Below are 26,541 nucleotides of genomic sequence, written 5' to 3' on the forward strand. Positions count from 1 at the left end.
CTTCCCCCCAACCCCGCTGGGTTCTCAGACATCTGCAAATGGCCTTTTCGATAGCAGCCCTACTGGGGAGAAAGAACCCATTGTCCCATGTGTGATCGTTAAGGGGCATCAGCAGCTGCATTGTCCTTGACCTGGTACTGCAACAACCACCCTTAACGGAGGGCCTCATAGGCGACCCATTCTCTGGATCCTTGTGTTGACAAGACTCCTTAAAAGAAAACAAAATAAACAACTTGTAAGCTAGAGCCAAAAGTCTGCTTTCCGCCAACTACATGACATTTCGATGTTCCAGAGAGCCCGCCGCTTAAGTAATTTGGCAAACTAGAAATGAGACAAGGTGTCTGCTATACCATTATCCATGCCTGGCATGTGCTTGCAAGAAAAAAAAGATGTTGAAGGTTAAGCATTGGAGAACAAATGCCCTTACCAACTTGAAAACCCTGTGTGATCTGGAAGTTTGGTGATTGATAACCTGTACCACTGCCATGTTGTCACAACAGAAGCACATCTTTATATTAGCCAGCTCTGATCCCCAAATTAATAACCATTTGTACCTCCACAACGATACCCCATTAAATTCACTGAGAAAACTTTCCCACACTACAAGTCTTCCTACATGTCTGTAGTGACTCATATGTAAATGTGTAGTCTGGCTATGCCAGGCTGTTGCCACTGCCAGTCGGGCACAAAATGCTCACCCTGGGGCAACAACCCTGCAAGCAAAGTTCAGGTCAATGCCCAGGTACGTTAATGTAGTGGAAGAGCCTTCTGTTTTGTCCTTCGATAGGGGTTCCCCCAACAATTTAGCCAGGGCCTGAAATGTGTTCAACAAGTGCAAACACTCATTTGACCCAGTTCGTCCCACGAACAAAAATTATGCAAATAATGTATTATTTGGTTTAGTCCTGTTGACTGCACCATTGCCCAGAGCAACATTGTACATTGAACATTGAATTTCTGAAAAGCAGCACAGGATACTGAACAGCCCATGGGCATAGCCTTGTCGAAATAAAATTGCCGGTGGTTATCATCTTGCAAACATGCCTGAATCTACAGAGGCTGTGAAAACAACCACCATTATTAAATGCCCAGCAAATACTATTATGTGCCCGGGACCCTTTTCAAGCTTGCTGTGTTATGAACAAACCCCTGGCGCCCTTGGTGTTATGTCCTTCAGCCACAGTGTGTGATGCCACCTTATTCCAGTTTGTGTTGCTGCCCTTAATCAAAACTGTTTATGACATGCCCCCAAACATATTGTGTGCCCGCCTAATTATATCTATATATTTAACAAAGGCTGAGCTGCTGTCTGAGTAGGCTAGGGTCACCAGATGTCCCAATTTTATAGGGACAGTCCCAATTTTGGGGTCTTTTTCTTATATAGGCACCTATTGCACCCCATTCCCATCCCAATTGTTGCTGTCTGGTCACCCTAGGGTAACACCCATGTAGATGACAAGGGCAGACTCCCAATTCTTCCCGTGTTCTAGGCACCCTTGGCTACTTGGGCTGTTCGCTCATTTGCTTGCCTTGCCCATGTTTACTGTCTGTGCCAAAGGGATATTATACCCACAAATTCACCTCCGAGGACTTTATATTTAGTTGTACTGAGTAGATGAACAACCATCGGGTAAGCCACGATGGCATAACTGTACTGAGGACTGCGTGGAGGGAGTTCCGCAGAGACATGCTCCCCCATAGGCCTCCCGGGAGTGTCTACTCTGCCCCATGCGGTTACATGCCCTGATGGCCGATCACTTCCCATGTGCCCTTCCCTGTCTTGCTGCAGTAGCAGCCCTCAAACCTGTGATCCCCCTTGACCCTGCGGCCATACTGTCTGTTTGGGGTCCCCTTCCAGTCCATGGGCTCCCTTGGGGCTGCCCCCTTTCCAGCAAAGGTACAGGCACCTGAGCAGCAACCAGCACATAGCCAGAAAGAACTGCAGCCTGACACATGCGCTTGCAACACAGCTGGCACATGAAACAGTTATTTTTTTCCCTGCCTCCCCCCTCCCAATGCAGGTGGATTGTTTGAGACTCCTAGCATTCTTGCCAATTCCCCCTCCCATATTGCAGCTTCCAGCCTGCCTACCAACACCTGAACAGCAATCTGCACACAGCCAGAATGAATTCTTGCCTGATACATGCACTTGCAGCATGGCTGGTACATGAAACAGATAAATTTCCTTGCTCTGTCCCCACACCAATGCATGTTGATTGTTTCAGACACTGATTCTCTTGTCTTGCTCCTTCCCCCTTCCAATTCATGTTGATTGTTTCTGATGCTGAGATCCTGAAGCCAGGCTGTCTCCTGACTGCAAGAGATGCTGAGCTTATCTTGTTAACTTACCCTCATGTGTTCTACTTGCATTTTTTTCTCTCTTCGCCCTGCCTGCCCCGGGGCCGGGGGAAAACAGCCCCGTTTTCCCGAGCTCACTCTTTTCCATGCCCCTGGAGCCATGCTGCTTAAACAATCCTGATTGTGCTTCCCTGAAGACATGCTGGCTTCCTCGCTGCTTGGACACAGAGACTTGCCCCACCCAGGTTTCGTACCTTTATGCATATTCCTAGGGAGGGGGTGAGTCATTGCTGCAAAGTTGACCACTGAGCACCTTTTACAGCAGTTTCTGCCTTCTTCCTCTCCATCCCCTCCCTCCCAACCAATAAGGAGAGCTGCCATTCTTTAGATAAACCCAGAGAAATTCTGTCCCCCTTTAAAAGAAGCAGAGAATCCTGTGGCACCTTATAGACTAACAGACGTTTTGGAGCATGAGCTTTCGTGGGTGAATACCCACTTCGTCAGATGCATGTAGTGGAAATTTCCAGGGGCAGGTATATATATGCTAGCAAGCAAGCTAGAGATAACGAGGTTAGTTCAATCAGGGAGGATGAGGCCCTGTTCTAGCAGCTGAGGTATGAAAACCAAGAGAGGAGAAACTAGTTTTGTAGTTGGCAAGCCATTCACAGTCTTTGTTCAATCCTGAGCTGATGGTGTCAAATTTGCAGATGAACTGAAGCTCAGCAGTTTCTCTTTGAAGTCTGGTCCTGAAGTTTTTTTGCTGGACAGTCTCTACTGAAAAGGATAAATGGACACAAATCAGACATTAGGAATGGCAATATACAAAAACCTGTAGGAGATCACTTCAACCTCCCTGGCCACACTACAACAGACCTTAAGGTGGCCATCCTGCAGCAGAAATACTTCAGGACCTTTAATTCTTTGAATTTGTGTTACTTAGTAGTAAAGAAATTATTTCTGACTCTAACTTTACTATTTGTTTTGTGAAATAGTACCAGGCAAATTTATACCTATTTCTTCACAATGTTAAAAAAATGGACAAGAACTAAATCATTCTATTAATTTTGTTATAATCACTCTGAATTATGTTATTTCTGCACTGTATTTTTATTACTTGTTCATTCTTAAAATTGTTTATCCAGGTATATTACCATATTTTTCTATGTATCAAAAATGAATTCTACTCATCCACAGGTAATGATTAAAGATATGGTCTGCACTCACATAACATTACTTAGAAATTGGAAGTGAAGCTAGGTAAAAATTTATTGCTATTTACAAGGAACAAAAAAACCCTTTTTGTCTTAATGAGCCCAACTACATTTTAATAGAAATAAGTATATTATATAATTAAAATATTAATGTATCACCCAACTGAAAGAATATTCCCAGAAGCCCTGATATTTTCTTATACATACCTTTGATACTCACACTTTCCTTTAACTCATCATCATCAACACTAGAACATTAGATAGCAATGTTTTGACTTTTTCACTTAACACTGCTCTGGTGCTCCCAAGGTCTGCTGATACTACTGAAGCAAATGGGAATTTTGTCATTTACTTTAAGCGATGCATTATTGAACCTTAAATGGGGTCCAGGCAAAGAATTTATCCATCTTTGAGTATATCTATACTGCAGAATTTGTGCATGAGCTAGCCTACCTAAACCAGTTTGAATCTAGCCAATGTAGGTAATGACAGTAGTGAAGATAATGCAAAGAAAAACTCAAATCAGGCTAGTGAGTCAAGTACATGTAAGGGTCTAGGATCCATTCCAGACTTGTAATACCTGTGCTGAAGCCTGATCTGTGCTGTTTTCATGGCTATTGTTACCGCATTAGCTAGATTCAACTTAGTTTCTGTAGGCTAGAATGTATCAGATGTTGCTGTGTAGACATATCCTTTGTCACATAGCATCTCCTCTTTCCTCAGCTTGGTTACTCTTTTAACAATAATTAAATTAGGTTGCAGCTATGTATTTTAAAGCAGCTTTAATTTTTTTTTAATTGAATAGTTTGTTGTCAATGCAAAATGTAATAGAAAATGCAGTTTTGTCAAAATTGAAATGTTTCAGAGAAATAGGCTTATTTCAACAAAATGTTCCATGGGAAATATGAAAATAATCATTTTTATTTTCTCATTTCATTTCAAGAACATCCGAATGTTGCATTTGAATAAAGTAAAACCATTTCATTTGACTATCATTTTCTTTAATTTTGTTTCAACTTTTACACAATATTAAAATATATTTACATGTAATATACTATGTTTAAACATATGAAAATATATTTTACATTTAATGTACTATGTTTAAACATTATTAGAACAAAAAGTCTCTACCTCATTAAAAACAGACACACAAATCAGTTATTTTCAAAATGTGTATTTCAAAGAAAAAATCAAAATGTTGACCTTTTGTTATAATTCAGAATAATTCCCCCAAAGTGGGGATTCCATTTTCCAAACAGATCTATTTATTTTATATTATTAATTTTTGTAGATTATGAGTTCAAGATTTGTGTCTAAATATTTTCTCCAGTGTGTAACAACTTAGCTTTAGGATAAACCATTTATAGAAAGTCTACTAAATCATACTTTGTAAAGTCATGATATAAAAGTCCACTAAAGTTGATGAAAGACAATTGATTTCAGTAAGCTTTGGATCAATCCCTTAATCGGACAGTACATATTTCACCCAAACCTTGAAAGATATCTTATTAAAAAGAAAGAGAAGAACCAAGTTAGCTGAATGAACACAGGGGAATGAGTCACTAGCAAATTGAATGACTAGTTTTATCATTCACAATTTATTAAATTTATTACCTGAAGGAGGAGTTTGGTAGTTAATGACCCATATGTCTTTCTTTCCTGAACTATAGAGATTTTCTTTTTGTGGCACAGGAGAGTCAATAGGTGTGATTAAGTTTAAGGATGCATGTGATGATACTGCTTAAGTGCTTTCATGGATATAGGAATCCTGCACAGAGATGGAATTTGAAGCATCATGCAAGCTGCTCATTAAAAAAAACAAAAAAAAATGCTTGGCAATCATGCACTAGGGCAAAGGCTCAAGTAACTTTTCAGTGGGCACAATGCCATCCTAACAGATTGGCATGAGCATAAGCAGCTAAGTGACTGTACTATATACACATTAAGTATAGTTGTTGAGATCAGGTTTCCCACCTGGGAGTGTCTAAATGACTGACTGTCCTGAACTTTCCTCCCTGTGTTTATGAAGATATGCCACAACAAATTAACGATCAATTTTAAGTGTCAAAATTATATCTTAAAAATTACCTTTTAGTTCAAATAAAAATCCACCTAAATGTAAACTGAGGAGGAAGATCATCTGGACTCTACTTACATTCTGTGGTCTGTGGAATATAAATGGCTAATTGTATAGATGACATATAATCATAAAATTATTTTATAGCATGAAAAATAAGCGAACTGTCTATATAGAAGTTATAACACACATTATGTACGGTCTCTGTTATGTTCTGTTGATTTTTAATCAGATTGTTTGCTTAATTTACGGCATCCAGATATCTTAGCAATGGCATCAATAAAAAGTCTAAAAGAAAATCTATTTATCAAATGATCTTTCTTCTGCCACAGAAACTACCTTCTACATAAGTCATATTTTTTAACAGGAGAACCACATCCTCATTGCATCTCAGGATTAGGCCAATAATTTGTGAATGTTTTGTCAATGCATTTGTAACTATGAAGTACCAAATGTTATGATGGGATAACTTCATTGCCTTCAGTGGAGTTATACTAGAAAAGAATTTGAAGGAACAGTATTTTGCTACGTGAAATTTGTATCTGTAAATAGCAATATTTTGAGTAAGAATTTGTAGGCACTGGACCAGCTTTGTTAACAAGTTAGATGGACAATTGTTTACACAGATGTGTATACAATGGTACTAGAATAATTTTTATAGTGGCAGGCGGTGGGAGGCGGGGAAGGAGGGAGGAGAGTGCTGAAGGCAGAACCCATATATTTGGGTTGTTATTACTACTTCAAGCCAGGGGATGTGGCAGCACCTCCAACATCCTAGAGTTCCAGCACCTATGTGGGTACATACATTTCACACAATTATGGGTATATGAAAACAGGACCAAATGGATAATTATGGTCATTTTCACGTAACTACTTTATTTTTGTGCCCAATCATAGAAACTGCATGCACATTTTGCACGCACAGTTGTTGCATGCCTGAACTATTTACAACTGTAGCTGATTGATGTCAGCTTCCAATTTCTTAGATTTTTTTTTCCTGAACAGATTCTGCTGTGCCTTTTGAGAAACTGAAACAGAAAGTTACTGAGGAAGCTCAACTGAAATAATTTAGAGACGGTAATTACCTTCATATTATTGTTATTGTTGTTCTAATCCACACACCATGGAGCAGAAAATAAGAGTCTGAGACTCATAGAATCCTTTAAAGATATTGTTAAGAATTCCCACAGTGAGTTTCTGTGTGACACCTCATTGATGAAACTAGTAAACAGATAATAGCAGTCATTTAGCTACACATTTGGAAGTCATAACAATTTAAAAAACACCATTTTTATACATAAATGCACATTCAAACATATATCTGATTGCTATCAACAAATCTCTGTATTTCATTAAACAGTTATTTATGTTCCCCCAATGTCCGTCAACCTTTTAGATACAAAGCTCCATAAGAGTCTGCATTCGTACTATATAAAGTATATTCCAGATGTTCTAGTGGGAGCATGAGGTTAGGGTTGAAGCATAGGCAAAGTCAATGACAAGCCACGAGTGAGCATTAAAGTAGACTAAATGAGTCAGAAAAAAAAATTAGCCCTCCATGAGCCTTCATCTATTTGTAGAACCAAATCCATACCTCTGTAAAGATCCCAGATTATTCTGATAAACACTTTCTGGGTTTTTTCCCTTCTTCTGTATTCATGCACAAGGAAGAGAGACAGACTGGACCAGGGGTCAGCAACCTCTGCCACACGGCTCGCCAGGGTAAGCACCCTGGAGGGGCCAGGCCATTTTGTTTACCTGCCATGTTGGCAGGTTCGGCCGATCACGGCTCCCACTGGCCACGGTTCACCATGCCAGGACAATGGGGGCTATGGGAAGCGGCGCGGGTAAGGGATGTGCTGGCTGCAGCTTCCCACCACTCCCGTTGGCCTGGAACGGTGAACCGCGGCCAGTGGGAGCCGCGATTGGCTGAATTTGCCGATGCGGCAGGTAAACAAATTGGCCCGGCCTCACCAGGGTGCTTACCCTGGTGAGCCGCGTGCCAGAGGTTGCCAGCTCCTGGACATGCAGTGTGTTGATGGCTGGTCCATCATACTGCCTCATGTGGTTGTTGATGCTAGACGGGAAGAGGGATAACAAGCTATTTAATCACTGGGATTCTCCTCTGCTCCAAGAGACAAACAACATTTCCCACCCCTCACATTTTCCTACCTTCAAATAGTATATAATTCAGGATCACTTTATTGGAAAAACAAGAACTGAACATCAGTATGCTGGCTGCTGTGCAAACACTGAAAAGACACACTTCCCACCTTGAAGGGCTTACAATCTGACTCTCCTCCCACATTATTGCTTTTATTAAATTATTAATTACTATGTAAACAGCAAGAAGGCACTCTCTTTTGCATCAGTCCCAATACTTACGTATTATTTAATATAACAAGAATCTTAATGGATAGCAAAGGTGATGACACTACTGGTAGTACATCATCAAAGTAACAGACTTCAGTGGATGAAACATCTAATTATATTAGTCACTATACATCAGATACTCAGATTCATAATGTATGATTTATAGAGTGAAAAATATAAATACATATGTACTGAAGTACCTGTCCAAATTAAGAAAACATTGTGTGGAGGTCAAAGTTCCTAAAGTTGTGTTTCATTAGTACGGAGCTAGTAAAAAACAATAATAATAATCAGAATTTCCAGCCCACAGGAAATTCACAGAGCCAAAATCCATTTTAAACATAAATCAAGTTAAAAAAGCCAAAATATTGATTTTTTCTTTGTACAGAAATATATGAAACAGTTAAATTCAGAAATGTTTAAACATTTTGTTTCAGTTAACATTTCTGAATTGAATTATTCCCTTCCAGCTTGGTTCACCATTAATCTGTGCTCCCGTGAGACGTCATTGTTTCATAGTTGTAGTTCTTATGCTTCCATTCTGTAGATTTATGCTCTCTTTCTCCTCTACGGGCTGAGTTTCCTATCCTGACTATATCTCCCATAATATGTCATGGTCACATGACTCCCATGGTGCATCGTGACTGTGCAACCAGAAGGAATACTGTGGTGCAAAATAGGAGATATAGGTCAGGCAAGAAGCTTGGCCTCTTCAGAGGAATAAGGGCAAGAATCAGCCAATCTACAGCTCTCATGAGGCAGCATGGCAGCTCAGGCACACAGTGATTAATGTTGAACTGACCTGAAATTAAACATTTAAATTTTCCAGATAACATTTTTTGCATGTTATGTTAAATATGGCAGGTGGGATTTTCTTGACGTGGATCTAAATCTAACTCTGTTACCACTGAAGTGAATGGTTAAACTCCCTTGGACTTCAGTAAGAGCATAATACCCCTGATCTCCTACTATTTCATCTCTTCTTTCACTTTTGCAGCCAGCCCTGGTGACTGCCCTCTCCTCCTCAGTTACTCCTATGTAATACCCCTCCCCACAATTGTCTTGGTACCTGTCTCCTCTCTTTCCCCTAATATTCCTGGGAAGATGCTCTCTTCAGCTCCCCTAATGTTGTCTGATGGTATCTCAATTTAACACCATATCCTTACGTTCCCTCACAATCCTTGGTGGTTGCCACACATCATTTTATTCTCTGTCTTCACCCAGAAAGGAGAAGTTTAGGTGGGCATCTAAGTAAACTTTTCTATGAGAGGGCAGGCATGTCCAGGGCTGGCTGGAAAAGCAGGCAGAAGCAAGTCTTGTTACCTAAGTGTTATGTTAGGATTACAGGGCTTCTGATTCTCAAACACTCATTCTCAGTGCCATTTTCCAGGTTCTTACATGCAGTTCATTAGCTAATGTAGTTGTAAAAGGCAATATAAGTGTTACATATCTTATTTATTATTAATAATTCAGATAACCCTGCTAGCTCCACTAAGCTCTACAATATACCGAGTTTTAAAATGTATAACTTTACAAAGAGGATAATTTGTTAGGAATTCTTCTGCAAGATCCCAAGAGACAATGCAATTCTGCCTCAGAGAAACCTTTCATTTGATGAGTGAAAAATCCATTACCTCAACTGTGTCAGTGATTGTATTATGATAAATATTTAATGCATATAGAAAATAAATAAAAAGAGCATACTGATCTTTTTTTCTTCTCCTTCTTCAGAAAACTGTTATTGCCTTTGCACTGTTTTATCTATGCCTTTTCACACCCTAATAAAAATAATCCTATTAAAAAAAAATCAATCACCTTCAGCTTGTAATGTGAACAAATAAGGGCAATTTGACACACATAATATTGACAAGAGTTTTGTACAGCACAATTCTTAAATATAGTGTGTTGTACAGACACTGAAGCTCCTTTCTCCCACACTTAGGGAGACTGACACTGAAGCATCATTCAGCTGATTTGGAACCAAAAACAAGTTAGCCAAGTCAGCCCTACTGAGTTTTCTGTAGGAGTTCTGACACCTGGGCTCAAGCTCTGCCCTCAGTTACACCTAGGAAATACTTAAATGGAGTAGTTTTAGTGTGAGTGAGGGCATTAACTTGGCCCACAGAAACATATAAATGGTGATGTAAAGTCCATACTGGATGAAAGCTAGTCAGAAAACAGATAAGTGGTTGCAGAAGGCAACTCACTAATTTGGCATATTCAATGTTGGTATCAGGATATTAGAGAGACGAGGTGGGTTACGTAATATCCTTTATTGACCAACCTCTGTTAGTGAGAGAGACAAGCTTTTGAGCTTACACAGAGTTCTTAAAAAATAAATAAATGGAGATATATCTATCTCTTAGAACTGGAAGGGACCCTGAAGGGTCATTGAGTCCAGCCTACTACCTGCACTAGCAGCACCAAGTGCTGATTTCTCACCAGATCCCTAAATGGCCCTCTCAAGGATTGAGCTTACAGCCCTTGATTTTGCAGGCCAATGCTCAAACTTCTGAGCTATCCCTCACCCCTTCCTCAGGTCAGCTCCCTCTGAAGTCAATGAAAGTTGCTATCATTTATGCCACAGTTGATTTTACTCCAGGCCAAATATTTCCCCTCTGCTTCTAGCACAAATTCCAACTTGGGGTCTTGGAAATGGGACATGGGATGTTCTTTTCCAAGCCAACAGGAGAGTCACCATGGGTGGTTTGCACAGATTAGCCTTTGCAAGTGGGAAGGCAGCAGAGCTGGGTGGATAACCCGCTCAAACACACTTGAAATATTGATTTAACTATCATGAATTCATGTAGATGGGCCAGATTCTGCAATTAAAACTGTTTGTCCTCCAAAAGCATGGGATGGGCAGGAGGAGCCAGTGCAGAGACATGAGAACATAAAACATAATTTTTAATTTAAGCTAATTTTTTTATCTCCACAATGTTTACTTCACATTTGAGCCAATGATGCATCAACCCAAGTCAAAATATTTCATGTTATTGAACTGAAAAAAAACCCCACATTTTAAATAAGTTAAAAACTCATTAAACTGCAATTCCCTAACATGGCCTTATGGGAGCTATAGTTCAAGTCACCACTGTTTCCTATTAGCTTGACTCTCTGTTGTTCTACATCTCCCACAATGCAATGTGGATCCAGATGACCAAGCTGTGTGATACTTGTGGGAGTTATATGACTCTGGGTTTATCATAGAAATATAGTTCATTCCTGGAGCCAGTTGGCCCCATTCTCACATTTAGACTAGGTTCTCCCGTTGGACTAAATCTGCCATGATACGCCCAGAGTCATATAACTCCTCCATGCATCACAAAACTCAGTCAGCTGAGTCCATATTGCATTGTGGGAGATCATGTCCTCTTTTGGGTTGGGCTCCCTAGAAACAATAGGGTCTAGAACTACAACTCCAGTAAGGCAAGACAAATAATTGAATGCTGAATTGACTCAACAAATAAGTGTTTCAGATTAATTCAACAAAATAAAATGAAATATTTCAATTTTCGGAATGTCAACATATTTTATTTCAATTGAAAATGACAAAATGAAATGTTTTGACATTTTCAAATTGAAATTTCTTGGAATTTCCATTTCACAAAAATATACAAAATTACAACTTTTCATTTTACTCAGCCTCTGTCTAGGACACGGATCGGCAACCTTTAGCATGCGGCTTGCCAGGGTAAGCACTCTGGCAGGCTGGGTGGGTTTGTTTACCTGCCACTTCCACAGGTTTGGCCGATTGCAGCGCCCACTGGCCACAGTTCGCCTCTGCTAGCCAATGAGGGCTGCGGGAAGTGGTGGCTAGCACATCCCTTGGCCCAGGCCGCTTCCCACAGCCCCCATTGACCTGAACCTGCAAATGCAGCAGGTAAACAAACTGCCCGGCCCACCACGGTGTTTACTCTGGTGAACCACTTACCAAAGGTTGCCGATCCCTGGTCTAGGACATACCTCTTCTCTAAATTCTTTTGCAAGATGAGTTCCAGGCTTGAAATGAATAACAAAGGTTCATACGAGTACTCTAAATCTGTACCAATTACCTTTCTCTTCTGCTATTGAGAGGTAGGAATTCAATTTGGTTGGAGATGCGAAGTACACTGTTTGCCACTGATTTAATTTAATCACACTGGGCAAAATTTTCAAAGTGACCTAGGAACTTAAGTCCCATAGAAAATCAATGAGATGTAGGCTACTAAGTTGTTTAAGTACTTTTGAAAATGTTAGCAGAAGCAATTGAGTTTTTCCTGTGAAAGGAGAAAATATCTAATTAGTGTACATCTAGTAACACCTCTGTCTAATTAATTAAATGTTTATGAACAGCAGCTCTTTACAGAGGAGTAGGCCAGTTTTGGGATGGCAATTATTTACTTCACAGTGGTAGCAGAGTTAGTCTGTATCAGCAAAAACAATGAGGAGTCCTTGTGGCACCTTAGAAACTAACAAATTATAAACTTTCATGGGCTAAAGCCCACTTCATCAGATGCATGAAGTGAAAAATACAGAAGCAGGTATAAATACATGAAAGGATGGGGGTTGCTTTACCAAGTGTGAGGTCAGTCTAATGAGATAAATCAATTAACATGGACACAAATCTGACATCAGGAATCAAAACATTCAAAAACCAGTAGGAGAACACTTCACTCTCTCTGGTCACTCAATAACAGACCTAAAAGTGGCAATTCTTCAACAAAAAAAACTTCAAAAACAGACTCCAAAGTAAAACTGCAGAACTGGAATTAACGTGCGAACTGGATGCAATCAGATTAGGCCTGGATAAAGAATGGGAGTGGTTGGGTCATTACAAAACCTAAACTTAATTTCCCCATTACTAATTTTTCCTTCCTGTTACTCACACCTTCTTGTCAACTGTCTGTAATGGGCCACTCTCTTACCACTTAAAAGTTGCTTTTCCTCCCTTGGTATCCTGCTGTTAATTGACTTCTCTCTTTAGACTGACCTCACACTTGGTAAAGCAACCACCATCCTTTCCTGTGCTTATACATGTTCCTCTATATTTCACTTCATGCATCTGATGAAGTGGGCTCTAGCCCACAAAAGCTTATGCTCAAATAAATTTGTTAGTCTCTAAGGTGTCATAAGGACTCCTAATTGTTTTTTTCAATTATTTACTTGTGTGTTGAATTTATGTACGTGGGAGGAGATAACAAATATTCCACTCTGAATTATCTTGTCCATTCAGCTTTCAGGGAGCATTCTGATAAAGCAAACCAACAATGAAGCTGATCTTAAAATTAAGATTTCTGGTTCAACAGAACTAAATGTTCATAACACCTATCCGTACTATTGTATGTGAAGCGACAACTGCTGCTATAATGCAATTAGGCAGGAGAACAGTCTGAAGAATCACCAAATTCCTGCACTGAATTTCTTTTAAAGCTAACCTTTATCTTGGTTTAAACACCGAAGATTACTAGAGCTCAATAAAGCAGTTCTGCACCAGCAGCTCTCAAGCTCTCTTTTCACATAGCTCTGCTTCCAGACCAAGTCAGAGTAGTTAAACACCAGGAGAACCAGAATTCAGGATGTAACAATGAATCTCCTTTAGTCCTTCCCTCAAAGAGTTATAATAATCTAGGAGCACAGCAGTTCACATAGACTGTAGCCTATCCAGTGTGTATACTGTTATACTGGCAAACCAGGTGCCAGCTCATGCCAAAATCCTCATGTCTCAACTGCACACGCACAAGTACACAGCTGGAATCAGTCTGGCTCACCTTGTGTTAGGATTGTTAAAATGAATATCAGAATTATAAGAATAGATTTAGTGTTTAGATTTATTGAATACTTGTTTGTTGCTGCATCCATTAATCTCAGTTATAACATCTGCATCCCATATTGTAAGATAATATTTGAGTGATTTACTGTGAGCCACTGTGACTTGGCAGATAACCAGGCGGGGCAGAGACATTAATTAGTGTAAAGTACTGATCTCCAACAGAAAGTGTTACATCCTGACCAACAAGGACTATTGTGGGACATTAAAAAGGACAAAATATTTTGATTGTTCTGCCCTTCCCTGCCCTGTAAAGATGAATCATGCAAGTGGATTACTCCTATTAGTTGAGTTTACAGCTCAGAGCACAAGGGAGGAAGGGAATAAAAGCCCCTAACAAGAAGGAAGTCTATCTCTATGCTGCTTGGACTTGGAGTGGGGGATGGCACAAGGTTTATTAGGTATAAACAAGTGATCCTCAGTGCTTTGATTGGGTTAGCCCTAAAGGATATACAGAATTTACTTATTATAGAAGCCTCTATTAATTTTTGAAATTTAAGATTGTAATTCCTTTTGTATATATATACCTGCTTTAAACTTGTAAACAACTCATTTTCTTTTCCTACATAATAAATATTTATACAGTGCACTGTATGACTGGCTACAAGCTTTGGTATAAGACCTAAGGTGCAATTGACCTAGGCTAAGTGGCTGGTCCTTTGGGACTAAGAGTAAGCTGAATATTGCTGTAAGGGACCATCAATCACGATGGTATGCTCACGTGAGCCGTGAGATAGATCAGAGTACCCAAGGGGACTGTCTGCGATTCCTGTTTAGGCTAGTATAGTGCCTGAGAGGTTTAGGCTTGATAATTGCTTGGTAAAATCACAACCAATTTGGGGTTTCTACCTTGCTACCTAACAGTCTTGCTTGAAGTTGGTATTCATGCTCTTGAATCACTGCCGCCTTTACACATCCAATATGAGATAGTTAACCATTTGGTTACAGGATTAACATACTATGCAAAACACATACTCAATTTACTCAGGACATGGGCCAAACACAAGCAACCCTCTTTTTTCATATATATAAGAGCAATTTATGGCTAATGCAACCTCAGCATGTAAATCTTGACATGAAAACAAACAAAAACATTATTTTAGAAAATGAGTGCAGGCACAAGAACTACCAGATATAAATATGATTTTGTGTGTGCAATTTATCACACCTAAAAAAAGCTTTTAAAAGTCATTTTCATGAACAACAATTAATTTCATTAATACTACATGTTTACGTGCGACAGTAATGAGTCTAGTTTTCATTATTGCAGCTTGGTGAGTTACATAAATGGATTCTTGAAGGTTAAGAAATATTAGCAGAAGCAAGGAATGGGAGAGATGGAAAAGAGGAAAGTGGAAAAGAGCTGGAAAAAGTAGAAAAAGGAAAAAAGAAAACTGCAGATACTTAAGGAAACGGATGATATTGACAATACTTGGGATGTAACTTTCACGAGTTAAAATATGATACTGTGTTGAAAGTCTTAGGAGAAGACTAATTCATACTGTCATAAACAGATAGCTAAGGGTTAATGTTTCTTTTACCTGTAAAGGGTTAACAAAGGGAACCAAACACCTGACCAGAGGACCAATCAGGAAACTGGATTTTTCAAAGTCAGGGAGGGAATTTTTGGGGTCTGTGTCTTTTGTCTGTCTCTCAGCTATGAGAAGGTTCTTTCTATCTTCTAATCTTCTGTTTCCAAATTGTAAGTACAGGTAGAAAAACAATATAGGCTTTTATGTTGTTTTGGTTGTATTTACATGTGTGTAGCTTGCTGGAATGTTTCAAATTGGATATCTTTTTGAATCAGACTGTTTATTCAATTTTTTTTTTAAGCAATTGATCCTGTATTATTGTCATCTTGATACAGAGAATATTTTGATGTCTTTTTTTTTCTTTTTTTTTTATATAAAGTTTTCTTTTTAAGACTTGTTTGAGTTTTTCTCTCTGGGTAGGCTAAGGAACGAAGGGGAGGGGAATTCTCTTTGTGTTAGATCTACGGAGGGTAAAGCTCTGCAGCACCAGGGAATTGGTGGGAGGGGGAAGAGAGATAGAATCATTTCTGTTTCCTTGTATTTGGGGTTTGTCTCTTTGTGGAATAGAGGAGACATGCTTCTTGGTATTGTGATGTAAAGAGATTGCATCAGTAACTCTCAGGTTAGCCCAGAGAGGAAAGTCTGGGTGGGAGAGAGAGGGGGAAGGGAAGTGGGTTATTTCCCTTTGTGGTAAGACTCAGGGCTTCTGAGTCTTGGGGTTCCCCAGGGAAGGGTTTGGGGAGACCAGAGGGAGCCAAAACCCTGGAATTTTTGGCTGGTGGCAGCGAGATCAAATCTGAGCTGGTAATTAAGCTTAGAGGGGTTCATGCAGGCACCCAGATTCCTGGACGCTAAGGTCCAGATTTGGGAATGCTTATGATACATACACATTGTTACTCTACAAGACAACCCTCTTTGTCATTGTTGTGGGTATCTCCCACATAAAGGAGAAGGTCCTTAGCCTTAACAATGACAGAATTCTTTTAAATAACAGAGTTCTTTTAAAGAAGATTTTGCTATTACTCCTAATCTAGCTGTATCTTCATTTAGGTTTAATAGGTACTATTTAGCAAAGCAATTTAGTTCTCAAATAATGTTGCATGTGGGGACCAAATCTCCATGGAACATTTTTCTGAATTAAAGCCACAGGTAGCTGTGATCTGTTCTATTCAATGCCAATTTGATGTGGTCTTCTAGTTCCTGGCAGGTTGTTAATGACACCTCTTTTGCTGTGTATGTTTTGTGCATGTTAAGAGCCAGGAGTTTTTGATCTCACAATATTGTGGGAATTAACATAGTATCCTTTTTTTCTCTCATTTAAATAATGACTCACAGCATAGGAATATCATCCACAAAGAGTCTTGGATACCATTAGAGTCTAAACCACCTGGATAATAGGTGAGTAACCAGTAATAAGCCACAATCATTCCATTTTGGTACTTGTAATGTGCTTGTTCAAATTCACTCCTGGTGTCTCTCCACTGAAATTATATCAGGAATGAATTTAGTTCATCATTTTCTCCCATGGGGTTGATAAAGCATTCAATTTTGCTTATTTTATCCACATCATCTTAAAAATCATAAATTAAATCCTTTTATCTCCCTGACAATCATTCTGTATTCCTTCTCTAGATTTGTTTTATCTCTTTAAAGTAACAGTGGGACAGTGGAGCTTGGTGCACAAGATCATACACTACCTCACTTCATGACTCAGGAAGATAATTGATGTTTAAATGTTTCAACAATTGGAGAGACAGTAGGCCTTTTGAAGAAACTTACATTTTAATAAGCAAGTAATTATTTCAAATACTGGCATATAAAGCAATTTAGCAATATTTAAAACCTAAGGCATCTTAAAATGTTGCATTAGTATAGATAAGTCTATTTTGTAAATTATAATTATTAGCTAAATATCTGCATGCATTTGTCCAAGCAGCTCTTCCTTTAAATTACTTTTCTTAAAATTGCTACTAAAAGAAATTTTAAATATTGTAATGATTTCACTGAATACTCTATTCAATTAGTACTGTTTTAAATTTTGGATAAATATTATCACTCTATTATCTTCACCTCAGAATATGTCTGGAGGAATTTGTTGTATTTACTTATATAGAGCTGACTAGGAAAAGAAATGGACTGAACAGTAAACTTTCTTTCAAGGAGGAAGTCCACTACTGAAGCTGCATAATATTTTCACAAGGAAATTTCTTTTGGGGAGGAGAAGATTCCTTAGTTCAGGCAGCGACAAGACACTTTGATATCAGACTGAGGACTGAAGCATAAAACCCAGAGAGTTTGGATAGTGAGACAAGCAGACAATGCCATTTGAATTATTTCTGAGAGTACACTTATTAGGTTGGCACCTTTGCAAAATTATGCCAATACTGATTGTTTTCATGATCCATTTTTTGTATCCATCACTGAGAGAACTGAGATATTTTCCACAGAAGAACGATATAAATCCAGCTCATTAAGGACCTGATCCAAATTCAACTCAAGTCAATCAAAAAACTCCTACTGATTTCAATATGATTTATATCAGGTCCTTGATGTCACACTGTTCCCACCAGCATATTTTCAATCATGCTGTTTTAAGGTGCTCAGCACTATACAATATGAAGTCTAGACATGGTCTGTAAAACAATATTAAACCTGTATTACTTGATTTCACTGACCCCCCCCAACCCTTCTTATGACCTTTGATCTTTCCTAGTGTCCTATTCTGTGTTAAGAAGGTGCCAATATGAAGAGAGAGAGAAATTTGACATGGAAAAATTGTATTTAAAGAAACATTTCCTATATTCTCTCGGGAGAAAGGAGGACCTAGTGCAGTGGTGGGCAACCTGCAGCTTGTGGACTGCACGCAGCCTGTCAGGGTAATCCACAGGTGAGCCATGAGACAGTGTTTACATTGACCGGCCGCAGACATGGCTGCCCTAAGCTCGCAGTAGCTGCGGTTTGCCATTCTCAGCCAATGGGAGCTGCGGGAAATGGCACGGGCTTTCACACAGATTTCAGGTACTCATAAGAATTTGGTTTTTTTGTTTGTTTTAACTGCAAAATGACCCCCCTCATCTTGGAACAAATATCTCATCTAATTTCCTAACTAACTGGCCACTTATATCAACTTCTCCCTTTCCCCTCAGTTAAGACTGACTCTCCAAAGGCCTTAACCCTATTATGAAAAGATTGTTATTTTTAATTATTATTATTCATTTTAATTTCATGTAGATCAGGGGTCAGCAACCTCTGGCACATGGCTCACCAGGGTAAAGACCCTAGCTGGCCGGGCCAGTTCGTTTACCTGCCGCGTCAGCAGGTTCGGCTGATCACGGCTCCCATTGGTCGCAGTTTGCCGTCCTAGGCCGATGGGTGCTGTGGGAAGTGGCGCAGGCTGAGGGATGTGCTGGCCGTGGCTTTCTGCCTCCTCCATCAGCCTGGAGCGGTGAACCATGGCCAGTGGGAGCCACGATCGGCCGAACCTGCCAATGCAGCAGGTAAACAAACTGGCCACGTGCCAGAGATTGCTGACCCCTGATATAGATGTTACATTTTTGCTACATATTATCAACTTCCTCAGTAGACAGAAACAAAAAGGCACTGAAGCCTGTTTCCCTACTTAATATGGACCTGAAACCTTTCTTGTCAAATATGTTTGTATTTAATGTTGTTTTTACTGCCTATCAAAAGAAATAAAACAATATAAGTAACTCCATTAAGAATAAATGTATTTTTGCTGATGGAGCTGATACTAAACAAGATCTTAGTCACAGGAGACTGTGTCACATCCTGCTGGATTAATTTAAATAAAGCAACAACACCTCATTTTACCAAAATTTAATTACTTACAATATTACTTTTCATTTTGTAATGAGATTACTCTAAAGGGCTTTAGTAATCAGAAGCTAAAAATGCTGACAAACGTAAAGTGCGAAAGAGAGAGAGAAACACACACACACACACAGACACACACAAATTACTACCATGTCATACAGGCCTTGCATAAAAGCCCTGTCATTTACAAAGAATGCCTTTTCCCTTCTTTTACGACCTTTGCCTCACTGCTAATTTAGATCGGAGTGTCACTCTGGAGTTCTCCTCTGTCTTGTTTCTGCTCCATTACCTTTTTCTTTGTCATCTTGATGAACAGCAGGTCTCCTACCTATAAAGATGCAAAATGTGGAAGTTTATGAATGATGTCAGTTTATTTTTGTTGTTTGCATAATATGTATATATATAAAAATATTCTTCTTCTTTCAGGAGCATTACATAAATAATTTAGTGTGTAAAGAACTCCATTATAATCTCCTTCCCTTATATCCTTGGTGCAATGGTGGATTGATGGCTTCTCCATAAAGTTCAACCTATTGTAGACACTCTTATCTTAGGAAAAAATGGTGGAAACTATAGAGTAAACTTTCATTACAGCACATGACAATTAAGTCTTAACTCTTAATAGTTTTATGGGAACTTCGTGGGTAAATCCAAAAAGAAATAACACTTTTAGCTCAGTCTCCATGGATCAAGATGTTGGAGTACATATGGTCTTCAGTCACAAAGAAAAGAAGACAGCTGTCTAGAAGTTAGAACATACAACTGAGAGTTAGAAAATCTAAGATCTGCCACCAGATCACTATGTGAGGTTGAGCATGTCACCTGAACTCCCTTGACCTCAGTTTACCCTGAAGATCTTGCAGGAACCCTTGGGATAATTAACAGTATGAAACAAAGTCTGTGAACAAAAGTAGGCCTGGTTTTGGCAGAATAGTAACACACCAGGTATTGGTTAATCAAGTAAGTACATTCCTGACTGGAGAGGATGGTACAAGAATACACCAACCTCTGCAGAATCTATGTAAACAAATTCCTAAGAGATGGTACAGGGACACACAGATAAGGATGGGTTGACAGGATAATAGATGAGGATGTTTGGTTTGAACTAGCAAGTACAAGGGATAAGGGTAGTAACTAACAACATCTGCAATGCAATATGTAACTTATTTGTATCAATGCATAAAAGGAGAAGTCATAGGAGTGGCATGTTTGTACTGGTCTAGGGGACGGCATCCTGATAAGTCAATTGAACTGGTACCTTGTTGCAGCTATACACATTAGTATACTTTTAGCTTCTATGGGGCACTACTACCATACTTTGTCAACAATTAACCTAGCTCAGAACCTCTGCCACCGAACCGAGTCTGTGGTCTCTCTTCATGAACAACCTCGATGTCTGCTGAGTCTTCAAGCTGCAACTCTGCTAGTGCAGCTAACACCGGTGTTCCAAGAACAGCAGCACCAGCAACAATCTGCAGCACTAACAACAAACTCACTCGTAAAATATATGTGAAAGTCTTTGCAGGTTGCTTTGAGATCCTTAATTAAAAGGGGCTATAAAATGCAAAGTATTTGTGGAGCAACAGGAGTTCCCAGAGGCAAGCTGACCGATTCAGCACATTAAAAAGTGAAAAATCCTTATTGGGAGTGCCTTGCCAACAGCTCCCTCTATATCTAGGGAGCACAGGTTCACCACCTCTGCTGATCACAGCAACATTAATACAAAGAACTGTACGGTTACTGGAATTTCCACATCACAGGAAATTTGTTTTCAATCTGAATTTGAATTTTCCGAGAAACAATTTTTTTTGGAAAAAAAGATGCAAAAGTATTTTGGGTCAAGCAAAATGATTCGTTTTTATAAAATAGAAATGTTTAGCTTAGATTTTTACTTTTTACTTTACATTATATTATAATGTATAATATAAAATTCAAACAAAAAGCCCTTCTGAAATTAAACCAATTCAAACTGAAGAATTTTGATAATGTAAAAACTTTCCATTTTGACTTTTTCAGAATGAAATTTAATTTATTTCATGTTCCTGTAAAAAAACGTAGTTTCAACAAAATGGTTGTTTTCCAGTTTGGAAACACTCCATTGCAACATTTTTGACCTGTTCTAGTAATATGGAAAGAGCAGCAATCTGATTCACATGCAAAACAGACTCAATCCATTTAGGGCTTGAAAATTGAACCATGAACACTACCCATCTCCACCTGAAATCTTCTTAGTAGCCAGTTGAGTTCCCAGAACAACTGAGTTAATTGCGCCTAAGAAAAAGTGCCTCTAAGCAAACAAGTGGTAGCATTCTAAACTAACTGAAGCTATTGAGAGGTCTCAAGAAAAGCACCAACTTAAGCTTGAGCCATACCTGGAAAAATAATATTGTTTTCCTACTTCTGATAAGAGTTAGTTCCCCTTTTAATACTAGAGCTATGGTTAAATCAGACTGAAGCTTTTAGAAATCCATTCAGTTTATCAAATGCTGCTCATTTTACTCCAGAAACTAGTTCCACTAAAGTCAATGAGATCACCCAGATGAATAAGGTGAGCAAGAGTTGTCCAACTAATTATATCATTTAACATTTGTCTAAACACAGAAGACATGTTAAAGCTGATCAACTTCTCCATCTTAGCTTGTTTAACAACATAAATGTAAAGGAGCACTTAACTACACAGAAAGGGAACTCCTTCTTTGGGTTGTTTCTGTCAGAGTACAGGTTATTACAATAGCAGCACATCCCTACCTACGTTAAATTATGCTTTCAAATAAAAATGTCAGGTTTTTACCACTGTCCTAGTAATAAATTCGTGTTCTTTGTAACATCATTGTTAAAGTGACAAATGAGGCCAAACCCTGAACCCCTAACTCTAGAGCTCTTGAAACTATTTGATGAATGAAGTTATCCAACAAATTTACTCTTGTGTTTCTGTTCTCAAATCAATCTCAAACAGATCCTGATTTCCACTAAGGCATCCATTACTTTCATACAAGCACCATCAGTAAAACTTTCACAGGAACATTTTTGTTTAAAGATCTCTGACTGTAACTTCAAAATATTCAGTCACAAAAGTGTAATGCAAAATTAACCAATAGTTACCTGGTGACCCTATCCTTCCAGTCACCATCTTTCATAAACCTTGAAAGATTAAGGGCAATCCAGTGCCCAAACACCTGGGGATTCTGTCTCCCTGGATCAGGATCCCCATTAGCCTCCTTCCCATGTAGATAGGAAAAGGAAATACATCCTTGTGTAACAGACATAGGGCTTATAGAGATAGAACTCTGTTCGCTCTATGGAGAAAAGAGGAAAAGCTCTGGGCAGATTCATTGACACGAATACGCTGCTTACCCATAATTCCTCACACTTTTTTTTGTTTTAGTTGGAATTTACCTATGTTTTGATTGTATGAATAATACTAGACCAGGAGTCGGCAACCTCTGGCACGCGGCTCGCCAGGGTAAGCACCCTGGTGGGCTGGTCCAGTTTGTTTACCTGCCGTGTCGGCAGGTTCAGCCAATCGCAGCTCCCACTGGCTGTGGTTCACTGTCCCAGGCTCATGGGGGCTGTGGGAAGCAGTATGGGCCGAGGGACGTGCTGGTTGCGTCTTCCCACCATCCCCATTGGCCTGGGATGGTGAACTGCAGCCGAACCTGCCAACACGGCAAGTAAACAAACTGGCCCAGCCCACCAGGGAGCTTACCCTGGCAAGCTGCATGCCAGAGGTTGCCAACTCCTGTGCTAGACTGTTTAACTGTAGGTATGAAAAAAACATAGAAAGAGTTTGAGCTGTTCCCTAGAATTAGTGGGTTACTCTGAATGTACAGGTTGTGGAGTCTGATTTGGAAATAGGATTCAAGTTCAAAATGAGGGTAAAGACTCTGAGATCAAGAGTTCTTGCCCAGGAAGCAGGGACTCAATCCTAGGATTCATTTTGTGTTATTATATGTAACTCAGTCCAGCTTTTCTCTGGATTCCCATTCCCAACCTAGAGATTCTGAACCCTGTGCAGAGTAATTCTGCAGTATTAGCATAAGCTGAACTGTCAGGAGCAACACTGAGCTGATTTCACAACAAGGTCTGACCAGACTAGTAGTGGCAGAGCTGATGTCACAGAACTGGGCCAGGTAGCTGCCTTGTGGTACAGATTTCTCTGAATTGTAGTAGACCGGTGACAAACCACCCCCAATACCCTCCTGAATACCAGTGAGTCCAAGTGGACCAATGAGTGGGATTTTACGGGGTGGGGGTTGTTGTGCAAGTTCTGGACCTCAACAAACCAGACGATTAATACCTGGAACTATGCCATAACACATTAATTGGGTGGTATTATATAATCTATATCTCTACATAATTATTGTGTTTCTTTTATTTATTCTTTTCACTTTTTCCCAAAATAAAAAGTATTTGTGGATCCTCGTTCCCAAGGACTGATGAGTACCTATGAATGGGAAATAACAGCTAGAAAGGTGAAAAGGGAAATGTATTTTAATTTTAATTTTCCAGAGTCAAAGTAAGAATATGGTAGGGATGTGAGCCGTAATTTTATTTATTTTGAAAAGGGCACAATTATAGACTGAACTCAGCTCTTGTTTCAGTCATTAGCACCTAGAAGAAGAGTTATACTTGAACAGAGAAAGACATAGGAAAGGAAGAGGAGGTGCTGTGTTAGCTTTTAATGCTGACTGACTGATAATGTGAAAGCAGAATCCTATTTACGGTAATTATTGCATAAGGGAGTAATGTTTGGCAGAGTTCCCATCAGCTGTTACACATGAACTTCTTTTCGAAGCATATGCCTAAACAAAGTGCTTTACTTAGCATATATGTTGCTATATTTCTTTTACTCTATTACTGAACTGAAACAACTAACCTAATTATTGAGCTCATTCACCTTTGAAGCAACAAATTAGTGGATGTTCTACAGAATGACATATATCGTTGTGCATCAGCCTCAATCACAAATTAACAAATCTTTCTCTGTCCCTCCCACAAGGTTTCAAAAATAACTCATGATTAGCCTAAAAGGATAATACAACCTTGAATCTCTGAGCAGCTGCTGCAATAAGGAACTTCATACAAGAAGTGGAATTACTGGCCAGCATACAAGAGCAACCTCTATCATAAGATCATTATTCATGTCAGAATTTTAAATAGTCATTTCTTGGCACTTTCCGATGGGTCACACTCACCTCTCAAAATCCAGTTACAGATAAGGAAGATTTAAGTAAAGTTATACAGAACTGTCCGTTTAATGAGGCATCTAAAGAACTAGTGGCTCTAAAGAAGCTCCAGTTTTGTTAGGGGTAGCAGACAGAGCTCTTCTACCTTCTACAATAAACATTGTTCCAGCAACACAGATCTGGATCCAGATTTCAGACTAACCACTGGGTCAGATCCAAGGGGTTTGCAACAGACAGTTTCTATCTATAAATACTCAACATGTGTGTGTCATACTGGAAAGGCTTGAAATGGAGCAAAACTTAAAATACTGTTATATATAAACATTTACACCTGGCCTCAACAGCACACTAGGGAATATACTATAGGGAACAATCCTTCAATGGCAAAGGTGGTGGTGGTGGTCACATGATGTAATACGTCTTTTGTATCTCCAATTCCATGATTCTATGAGAAATGTATTTATAGTTTGTAGTATTTATTTTGCTAGCAGAACAGAATATTCTATACTTTGTGAATGAATAAAGAATTTGACATAATTCCATTTCTTGCATTATGGAATATATCTTTTTCTCCTTAAGTACTGTTGTGATTTTGTTATGAAGGTTCCTTTTTTGCTCACTTTTCAGTGGTAGCAAATATTTGTAGCCAATTCACGCATAGGGTATATCTACACTGCATTTAAAAATCCGTGGCTGTCCGGTATCAGCTAACTCAGACTCATTGGGTTTGGGGTGCTGGGGTTTAAAATTGCAGTGTAGAGGTTTAGATTTGGGCTGCAGTCTGGGCTCTGAAACCCCATAAACACCTACTCTGCAATTTTACAGCCCAATAGCCTGAGTCATCTACGGAGACCAGCCATGGGTGTTTAATTGCAGTGTTGACATACTCATAATCTCCTGAGAAATGGGGCACAAAGTGTTAAACTGACAGAACACTTAATGTCACGGTTTTGGTGGCATTATAATAAGGTAGCACCAGAATATGCATTCCAGTTGTGCTAATGTGACAACAGGGATCTTTTTGTATGCCCACAGTATATCTTCATCATGCTACTGAAAATGCTACCTTCACACATATTTGTGAACTAAAGTTAACATTTGTTCAACAAGTCCCAGGTTATTGTTAATATGAGAATCTAATGTTTTAGACTGGCTTCCAGCATATGTCGTATTCAGGCAATCACTCCTCTCAATTTAAAAAAAAACACCTCAGACTTATTCATTCAGCTAAAACGTTACCAGAGCTTCAAGAATTTGTTTGCCAGGAGTTCAAATTCAGGTGGACTATTCCCTTCAGGCTCCTCTGAAAAACTCTGAAAGATTAATTACATTTACCTGTTAATCTTAAAATAAAATACAAGGCTTAACTAACCACAATATCTGTCAAAGACAGAAAAGAACTGTGAGACGTGAACCAAAATACCATATTCATGTACTTATTTCTTTTCCCTTGGAGATGTCTCTATTAATTCATCAATTGTCTCTATTCAGTTTATGTTTAGAGATTATTGAAAAAAACTGTATTTTGAAATTTTTCAGCAACAAAAAGGAGCACTTTTAAAATTAAACTGTTTGGGAAAAATGTTTCTTCTTTTACTTTTCTAACTGCACTGCATATGCCTGAAGGTGAAATGCAAAGCAAAAATATCCTGAAGATATGCTACAAAAGAAGAAACCCGTTAAAAACACTCAAGAAACATTTATATCTTTATAATACTATTCTCTGTTCTCATAGCATGTTTCCAGCTGTGTCATGTTGGGAAAGTAGTTCTCACCAGACATGGGACTGGTATGGGGGAGATGGGGAGTTTTGGGGGAGAAGGGAGACATGGAGAGCAAGGAAAAAATTGCTCCTTGTCACAGATTCAGTCCTATGTCTGGTCAACACTAGCCCAACAGGACACAGCAAGAAACATTTAATTGTAAGAGAAGGTCACATTATGGTGGAGCAAATGTTTCTTGATTGTTTTTAAAGTTTTTTTTTGTTTTATTTTTTTAATTTAAGAGCTATAATTAATTTACTATAATAATAATAATAATTCACTATGTTTGTCCCAGCTAATCAGAACTAACATATCTTTCTGAAGTGGAAACATTTTTTTCGTAGTAATTCACCTTCTACAAGGGTATTAAGAGTGAATTCCTTTAAAGGAAAGTGCAGTCCAGAAGGATTATAGGTAGGACCCTACCAATTTCACAGCTGGGAAAAATGTGTCAAGGA

At 39.0% G+C, this 26,541-nt stretch overlaps 1 long non-coding RNA gene across 1 annotated transcript; it reads right to left on the reverse strand.

The window, feature by feature from the left end:
• On the reverse strand, positions 1-25,636 carry LOC116816748 (uncharacterized). The gene is made up of 4 exons (XR_004371798.2): positions 25,560-25,636; positions 6,672-6,807; positions 3,717-3,829; positions 1-208 (listed from the first exon to the last, which is right to left on the reverse strand). It is a non-coding gene; the product is annotated as an uncharacterized LOC116816748 (long non-coding RNA).
• Positions 25,637-26,541: the final 905 nt, after the last annotated feature.

The sequence above is a fragment of the Chelonoidis abingdonii genome, chromosome 1 (genome assembly GCF_003597395.2).
Source record: "Chelonoidis abingdonii isolate Lonesome George chromosome 1, CheloAbing_2.0, whole genome shotgun sequence".
NCBI classification, from domain to species: domain Eukaryota; kingdom Metazoa; phylum Chordata; order Testudines; family Testudinidae; genus Chelonoidis; species Chelonoidis abingdonii.